Source organism: Zingiber officinale, chromosome 9A, assembly GCF_018446385.1.
Source record: "Zingiber officinale cultivar Zhangliang chromosome 9A, Zo_v1.1, whole genome shotgun sequence".
NCBI lineage: Eukaryota > Viridiplantae > Streptophyta > Magnoliopsida > Zingiberales > Zingiberaceae > Zingiber > Zingiber officinale.
This window is the reverse complement of record NC_056002.1, coordinates 26,989,541-26,998,958: the sequence shown is the minus strand read 5'-3', so window position 1 is coordinate 26,998,958 and position 9,418 is coordinate 26,989,541.

Sequence of the window (9,418 nt, the reverse complement as noted above, 5' to 3'; positions counted from 1 at the left end):
ATGTTTCCATCTCCACGACTCCTCATCCTTGCGCTTGCCTTCAAGGGCCACCTTTGGCTTTGTCATGCTAAGTCACCTTTTTGCCAAGAAGTCATATATGCTCACTCAACATTTATGTTAGATCATAATTAATGCCTAACTTAAACTTATTTAACCAAACATCAACAATAAGTATATGTCTTGAGCAAGATTGCTCCAACAATATGCACATCCTCAAGCATATTTCCATTAAGGAAAGTTATTTTCACATTCATCTATCATATCTAATAAACATGATGAGCTGATATGGCTAGGAGTATCTGAATGGATTTAAGCATGGTCATAGGTGAGAAAGTTTCGTCATAGGCAATGTCTTACTTTTGACGATAGTCTTTCACCACCAACCTTGTCTTGTAGGTAATAATATTATAATCCATGTCAATTTTCTTCTTGAACCCCCATTTGCACCCTATAAGCGTAATGCCTTCAGGTGGGTCCACCAAGTTTAAAACTTGATTTTCATACATGGAATCCATTTCCAACTTCATGGTTGTAAGTTATTTATCCTTTTCTGAACTATTCAGAGCCTCTTCATAATTAGTAGGTTCCTCATCCTCAATGAGTAACACATCATTCGATTCTCTTACAAGAAATCCATATCACTCAGGAATATTGTGTGTCCTACCTGATCTACGAGGAGGTTGTGTCATAATCAGTTGTGGTTCTTGACTAGGCATCTCATTAATATTTATTAGAGTCTCTTAAACTTCATCAAGTTCAACCATACTCCCACTTGCTTTCTATAAGAGAAATTTTTTCTCTAGAAAAGTAGCATACCTTGAAACAAACACTTTTTGTTCTAAGGGATGATAGAATTGGTAACCCTTAGTTTCCTTAGGGTATCCAATAAATAAACACTTATCAGACTTAGTGTCCAACTTGTCTGATATAGTCCTCTTCACATAAGCAGGACATCCCCATATCTTCAAATAAGATATGAGGGGTTTCTTACTAGTCCATACCTTATATGGAGTAGTTGAGATTGCCTTCGTCAAGACTCTGTTTAGCAAGTAAACAGTTATCATGAGTGCATAACCCCAAAAGGTCTTGGGAAGATCTATACGATTCATCATTGATCTAACCATGTCTAACAAAATTCGATTATGCCCTTCCGATACACCATCATGTTGTGGCATATAAGGCGGAGTCCATTGAGACAATATACTATTATCCCTTAGATAATCTAGAAACTTTTCAAAGGCTTCAGACTTGTGTTTCATTAGATACATATGCTCATAATGAGAGTGATTATCAATGAAAGTAATGAAGTAGCTATAACTTCCTAATGCATGAGTTGTCATTGGTCCACATACATCGGTATGTACGAGCTCAAGTAATTCATCAACTCGTTCATCCTTTCAAGAAAAAGGTAACTTTGTCATCTTGCCTTTTAAACATGAATCAAATGTATCTAATTCAAATGATTCGAGAACTGCAATCTTTTACAATTCGAACATGCATTTCTTTGTTATATGGCCAAGGTAACAATGCCACAAGTAAGAGGTTAATTGATTATCTATTCGAGCATGTTTATTGCTCTTTTCGATATTGAGTACGTCGCTAGATATATCTAACACATAGATGTCATTGCATAAAGTTCTAATGCCATAAAGAATGTCATTTAAGGTTATATAACAATAATTGTTACTAAAAGCTAAATAGAAACCTTTTCTATTTAAGAAAGAAATAGAAATAATGTTCTTTATTAATAATGGAACAAAATAACAATTATCTAGTTCTCAGACAAGTCTACTAGGAAGTTTTAACAAGTATATTCCGATGGTGACTGCATCAACCTTTGCTTCATTCCCAACTCGCAGACTTGTTTCTCTCTTGACAAGTCTTCTGCTATTTCTTAGCCCTTGTATATCATTACATATATATGAGTCACACCAGTATCCAATATCCAAGTGTCTGAGGAAATAACATGACAATCAATAATGAAAATATTTGAAGAGGATAGGGCATCAGATGCCTTATTCTTCTTCATGGACTTAAGATAGATCTTGTAGTTTCTTCGCCAGTGTTCCACCTTACCACAATGATAGTATGAGTCCTTTTGTGCAAGTTCTACTGTCTTGGCCTTTTTGCTCTTTCCTTTAGCCTGATATTTTGGCTTCCTCTCAGAACCTTTCTTAGAGGAGTCTATTAACATCATAGTTTTTTATTCACCCTTAATAGAAGGCTCCACGGTCTTGAGCATATTTATCATCTTGGGGATGGTCGATACTAAATTATCCATCTGATAGTTCATCACAAATTGTGAATGACTTTTCAATAAACTATGTAGAGTTAAGTCAATACTTAACTCATGATCCATTTGGAGTGTATACTGAAAGCCTAAGCTTTGTAAACATTCATTATGAATAAAGAATCACATTTGGTCAAATTGTCTACATTTAGTTGTAGTTGTTCAATTAATTTATACTGTAGATAACATAGTATGTGGTGTCACATGCAGAAGATGATGTTATCAGTACCTTATAAATTATAAACAGTAGCTCACGACCAAAATGGAAAGGAACAAACCATTAGAAGGTCGTAGTGTAATTAGGTATCAGTTAATCTTGACTGTATAATTACACTAGTACACTTAGAGTGTATTGAGTAGGACCATTTGAGGTCGTTTCTTTTATACTGACTTTATAAAGAAACAAAGACCTCGGTTATTATGGAAGTGTGTGCTCTTAATCCTGATATAATAACAAGCACATATATTTGATATTTATTTCTTTAATTTATCAATGAGTGAGATTTAGTTCGATGAATCAATAAGCCCGATAAGTTGGGAAATGGTATCACTTATAGTGTGTGTTGTTGATTATAGAAGGAAACTGTGTCCTAGAGATACTAGGTTGATAATGTCCCCAAGAGGAGCTCATAAGGATTGTCATGTTAAACCCTGCAGGTGGACTTAGTCCGACATGACGATAAGGTTGAGTGGTACTACTCTTGGACTAAGATATTAATTAAATGAGTTGTCAGTAACTCACTTAATTAGTGGACATTCGATATCTTAAACACAGGGAGACTAACACACTCATAATAAGAAGGAGCCCAAAAATATAATTTGGGATTGGTGCGGTAGTTCAATAATAGTTCTCTAGTGGAATGAATTATTATTGATAAAATTAAGTTGTGTGTTCGGGGCGAACACGGGATGCTTAATTTTATCGGGAGACCAAAACCAATTCCTCCTCTCGGTCCCTATCGTAGCCTCTTATTTATAGAGTACTATACCCACCTATACCCATCTTCTATACCCACATAAAGGGGGCCGGCCAAGCTAGCTTGGGAACCAAGCTAGGGCCGACCTAAGATGTGGTTGGCCCTAGCTTGAACCCAAGCTAGTGGGGGCCGGCCAAATTAAATTAAAAAGGGATTTTAATTTTAATTTTTATTATGTGGGAGATATAATTTATTAAAGAGAATTAAAATTAAAATATCTCTCTTGTAAAAGATCTACAAAAGATTAAAGAAAGAGATTAGATCTCTTTCCTTATTTGTAGATTGATGAGATATTTTATTTTCTCTTTAAAAATTATTCACATGTTGTAAAATTAAAATTATAGAAATTTCCTTTTATCAACCATGAAGAGATTTTGAAGAGAAATTTTATTTTTTAAAATTTCTGGAAACAAATTAGGAAGTTTTAATTGTTGATTGAAACTTGTCCAATTTGTTCTTCATTGATGTGGCCGGCCATAAGATTTCAATTGGGGAAATTTTATTTTATTTTTCTCAATTAAATCATGTCAAGGAAATTGAGAAAATTTTATTGTAATTAAATTTCCTAATTTGCCTAGGCCAAGGAATATAAAAGAAGGGGTGAGGGTGCTTTCATGGGACAACCTCTATTATTTTCTCTCCCTCTTTTGTTCCTTGGTGTGGTCGGCCATCATCATCCTCTCCCTCTCTTCCTCTTGTGGTGGCCGAACCTCTCTCTCTCCCTTGGAGCTCTTGTGGTGGCCGGATACTACTTGGAGAAGAAGAAGAAGAAGGAGAGAAAGCTAGCATCTCTTGGAGCTTGGTTAGTGTTTTGATTTTCTTCCTTGGTGAAGCTTCTTCTTTTGTGTCCGAACCTAACTAGGAGGAGAAGAAGGTGGTTGGTGGTTTCTCATCTCGGAAGATCGTTGCTCACACAGCGTCCGAGGTTAGAAGAGGAATACGGTAGAAGATCAAGAGGTTATTTTTCTACAAGGTATAACTAGTAATTTTTCTTTCCGCATCATACTAGTTATTTATGGAAATAATACCAAATACAAGAGGCTTACGTTCTAGTATTTCGAATATGTTTTTCGAAGTTGTATTCTTTTGTTTTATTTTTTCCTTGTGATTTGATTGTTCTTTTTGGTTAACCTAAAGTTATTTTAGGAAATTAAATATTAGCTTTCTATAAAAGGTTTTGTCTAGTCGGTGGTGGTTGCTCCCATATCCAAGAAGGTCATGTGCCTCGCCACGTCAGTACTGGGAATCAATTATGGAAATTAATATTTAATGGAATTAATAACTTAAGGTGATTTGGGTCGAACGTGTTAAGTTCCGCAGGAGACCCAAGTCAAAACCTAAAAGAACGAATAGATTAAGTTTTGGATCAAACGTGTTAAGTTCCGCAGGCGATCCAAAATTTAATTTAAAAGAACACATGGTAGCTAGGAAAAGGTTCAGACCTTTGTACAAATTTTTGTACAGTGGAACCTCTAGGTTTTTCGAGTAGCAACCAACAGTTTTAATCCGTATAGTGCTTTTTTAGCTTAAAGACATGGTTTGGATATTCTAGATCTTCAAAATCTAGTGGCTGACTTATATAGATTTCTTCTTTAATTTGCCCATTTAAGAATGCAGATTTAACATCCATTTGATATAATTTGAATCTTTATATATTGCATAGGCTAGCAACATCCTAATTGATTTAAGTTTAGTTACCGGGGTATAAGTCTCATCGTAATTGAGTCATTCGACTTGACTAAACCCTTTGACAACTAGTCGAGCTTTATTCCTTATGATTTCTCCTTAATCATCTAACTTATTCCTAAATACCCACTTGATGCCAATAACTGACTTACCTTTTGGTGGAGGTACTAGATCCTAAACCTGATTTCTTTTAAATTGACATAACTCTTCTTGCATTGCAATTACCCAGTCGGACTCAGACAATGCATCATTTATGGTTTTAGGTTCAATTTATGATATTAGTGCTATTTAAGTTAAGTTCTGAAAGACTGATCTAGTTTGAACTCTTAATTCAGGATTACCTATAATTTGTTCAATTGGATGATTAGGATTCGGTCTTATTATTCATGGGTTAGTTTGTTTGTTTTGTGTTAATTATTCTTCTTCTTCTTGATTTGTGGAACTATGTTGATTATTAGTTTTTTCAAGATTAATTATGTTGTTATTAATATTTTCATCAAAAGTTACATTAGTGGTTTCTTCAATTTTTAAAGTGGATTTATTATAAACTCTATAGGCACTACTTATAGATGAATATCCAAGAAAAATTCCTTGTTGAGTTTTTTAGGTGAATTTTCCTAAGTAATTTTTAAGATTTAAAATATGCACATTACATCCAAATACTTTAAAGTATTTTATGTTTGGAATTTTATTAAAATAGATTTCATAAGATGTTTTATTTAGAAATTTGTTGATTATAATTCTATTTTGGACATAACAAGCTGTATTAATAGCTTCAACCCCAAAATATTTAGGTAAATTATATTCATTTAACATTGTTCTTGCAGCTTCATGTAAGGTTCTATTTTTATGTTCTACTAGACCATTTTGTTGTGGAGTCTTGAGCATGAAAACTCATGATGATAACTATTTTCTAAACAAAAGTTTATAAAATTTTAATTTTTAAATTCTCCTCCATTATCACTTCTAATTTTCTTAATTTGTATTTCTTTTTCATTTTCTATTTGTTTGCAGAAATTACTAAATAATTCAAAAGTTTCATATTTATAAGTTAAGAATTTAACCCAAGTGTATTTGGAGTAGTTATCTATTATAACTAAGCAGTAAAGACTTCCATTTAGTGATTTTACTCCATGAGGGTCGAATAAATCTAAATATAATAATTTAAGTATTTTATTAGTTCTATTTGATTAGTTAATTTATGAGTTGATTTAATTTATTTTCCTTATTGACAAGGTTTACATATTTTATTCTCGGGGGTTCCTAATTTTAGTAGATCTCTAACTAAATCATTTTTATTTAATTTTATTAAATTCCTAACATGGGTGTGAGCTAATCTCCTATGCCATTGTCATGTTTCTTTATGTTGTGTTAAAAAACACTTGGGTGAAGTTTTTAGTAGATTTATTAAGTAAATATTTTTATCTCTATTCCTTTCAGCAATCTATTAGTTGATTCAGTGTAATTTATTAGACATTCAGAAGATAAAAATTTGACTTTAAATCCAGAATCATATAATTGACTTATACTAAGTAAATTATAATGAAAATATTCAACAAGCAATATTTTTTAATTGATATATTTGATTGTAATTGAATTTCACCTATACCAATTACCTTTAGCTTGTCGTTGTTTCCAAAGACAACTAATCCTAGGTTTTTGAACTCAATATTGATGAATTTGTGCTGATCCTCAGTCATATGTCTGGAGCAGCCGCTATCCAAAATCCATGTGTCTAGAGCTTTGGATTCCTACGCACAACGTAAGAGTTAAATCAAAGTTTGGTTTATGAAATTTCAAATGTTTTGAGTTTAGTTATCAAGTTTTAGTTTAAAATTTAAGATCTAGTCTTATTTTAAGTTGTTTATTTGAATAATGTTGATTTAATTTTAATTTAAGTTTGAATTAATAATTTTAAATTTAAGTTAAGTTTACTTTAAGTTTAATAGTTAAGTTTAGGAGTTACGTTAAGTTTTGATTAAATTTGAATTTAAGTTTAAGTTTAAGTTAAGTTTAAATTAGGTTTAGTTTTAATTTATTTAATAGATAATTAAGTTTATTGAGTTATGTTAAGATTTATGTTTGATTTTTTTTGTTAAGTTAATATTAATTTTAATTTAATATTAATTTAGAAAGTTAGATTTAAGTTAAGTTAATGGGTTAAATTTTGGTGTTTTAAGTGATTTTAATTTTATGTTTTAGGTTTTCATAACTAGGTTTAATTATTTGAATTAAAGTTTTAAAGTTTAGTTTAAGTTAGTTTAACTTTTTTTTATATTGTTTTAAATTTAAGTTTTAATTAGTTTTAAAATATTTTTAATTAAGTTTTAATATAATTTTAAGTAAGTTTTAAAATATTTTTCAAAAAAGTTTTAAAGCAATTAAGTTTTAAAATATTTTTAATTATGTTTTAAAATATTTTTATTAAGTTTTCAATTAATTTTCATTATAATTAAGTTTTAAAATAATTTTAATTAAGTTTTAAAATATTTTTAATTAAGTTTTAAAATATTTTAAATTATAATTAAGATTTAAAATAATTTTCATTAAGTTTTAAAATAATTTTTAATTAGGGTTTAAAATATTTTTAATTAAGGTTTGAAATATTTTTAATTAAGTTTAAATTTTCATTAAGTTTTAATTAAGTTTAATTTTGAGGTTTTAATTAATTTTAAGTTTTAAAATTGATATTAGGTTAAGTTCAATCAAGCTTTATTAAAACCTATTAAAAATGTTGTTTAACCCATGTTAGATTCAAATTTAGCTTTGGGTTAATCAAGCAAACTTCCTAAGGATAAGTTTTCAGTTCAGTGGTGAAGCATATGATCTTCTTGTATATCAACGGTGGACCACTTACTGAATACTTTCCAAAATAGTTCTGCTCAAAAAACTTGATGCTAAGTTTTGGTTTAATTAGCCCATGTTTGACTGGGGTAGTTTCGGCCAAATCCACTGTCTAGTACACCAAATAGAATACCCAAAATTCAGCTTAGACATGTCTTCAACAAAATTTCCTTGACGTACTATCATCCCAATCCATTCTGATGCTATGTTATTAGGGTTTGGTAAACCTTTTTAACTAACCATTTTAAGCTAAGTAGAAAAGTAAATCTAATCCTATGCATGCAAAATAGGTTAATCAAATTAGTTTAACAATCTTTCTATTTGTTCCCCTTAAGTTATAGCTTAGATATGACCTATCTAAGTAATAAATTTGACTCTTAGGGACCAAATATTGGTTTGGTTTGATTGGTTTAGTTTAATATTTTTTAGGGGCCCTTGCTTGGACTTGATTTCTAACATTTTGACTGATTAGAGATAAATACGATTTGTTGGTTTTGTTTGGGTTATAACCAAGTCCCGATTTGTTATACACGACTCGTTACGACCCAAGTACCATATTTAGACACTTGGATCTCAGCTCGAACTTTTCCAATATTTTCTTGAGTCGCTCAACTTGACCTTTTAAGTTGAAATTTTCTTCCTCAAGTTTTGCAACTTGAGTTGAATTTCCAACTTGAACTTGGTTAGTCAAGTTACTCAAGTTAACTTGCTCCTTAAGGTAGTCAATTTCCATAAGTAGCGAGTTATTTTGTTTTTCAGTTTTTCTTAATTTTTGAAATAGACATTTAACTATTTTAAGTAAATTTGACTTGGAATAAAAGATTGACATATCGAGACCTTCAGAAACGGATACGGATCCGTGGCTTTTCTCAGACTCGGTATCGGTCTCGGACTCGTACTCTTCCTCGAACTCGGAATCTTCATTTCTTAACATAAGGGCAAGATGACTTGAGTGCTTCGGTTCTTCCACATCGAACTCCTCAAAGGATGACTCGTCCCACGTCGCTTTGAGGGACTTCTTTCTTCTTGTGGATTTTGGATTTTCCTCCTTTCAGTTAGGGCATTCCTTTTTTAGATGCCCTTTCTTGTTGCATCCATAACAAATCATTTCTGATTTGTTTTACATTTGGTTGATTGGTGTCTTCTTGGTGCTCCTTTTGAATTTTTTCCTTGTTAGTAGTTTTCGAACCATGTTGATCAACTCCTTTTCATTGGTTGAGTCTGAGTCAGACTCACTTTCTAGTTCCTTCTTGGTTCTGGTATTGGTTTCTTTGCTTGATCCTGCATATAAAACAATCCTTTTCTCGACTTGACTCAAGTTAGACTGTTCATGTAATTATAATTCACAAAATAATTCATCTAATTTAAGAATTGAAAGATTCCTTAAAACTTTGTATGCATCTACTATTGATGTCCACAAAGTATTTCTCGGGAAGACGTTTAATGCGTACCTTATCGTGTCGCGATTCTTCATATTATGTCCGATTAGATGTAGGTCGTTGAGGATATCTTTTAATCGAGCGTGTAGTTGCGTGGCCTTCTCTCCAGGAAGCATTTTAATATTAAATAAATTATTGCATAATAAATCTCTTTTGTTTACCTTAGATTCATCGGTTCCTTC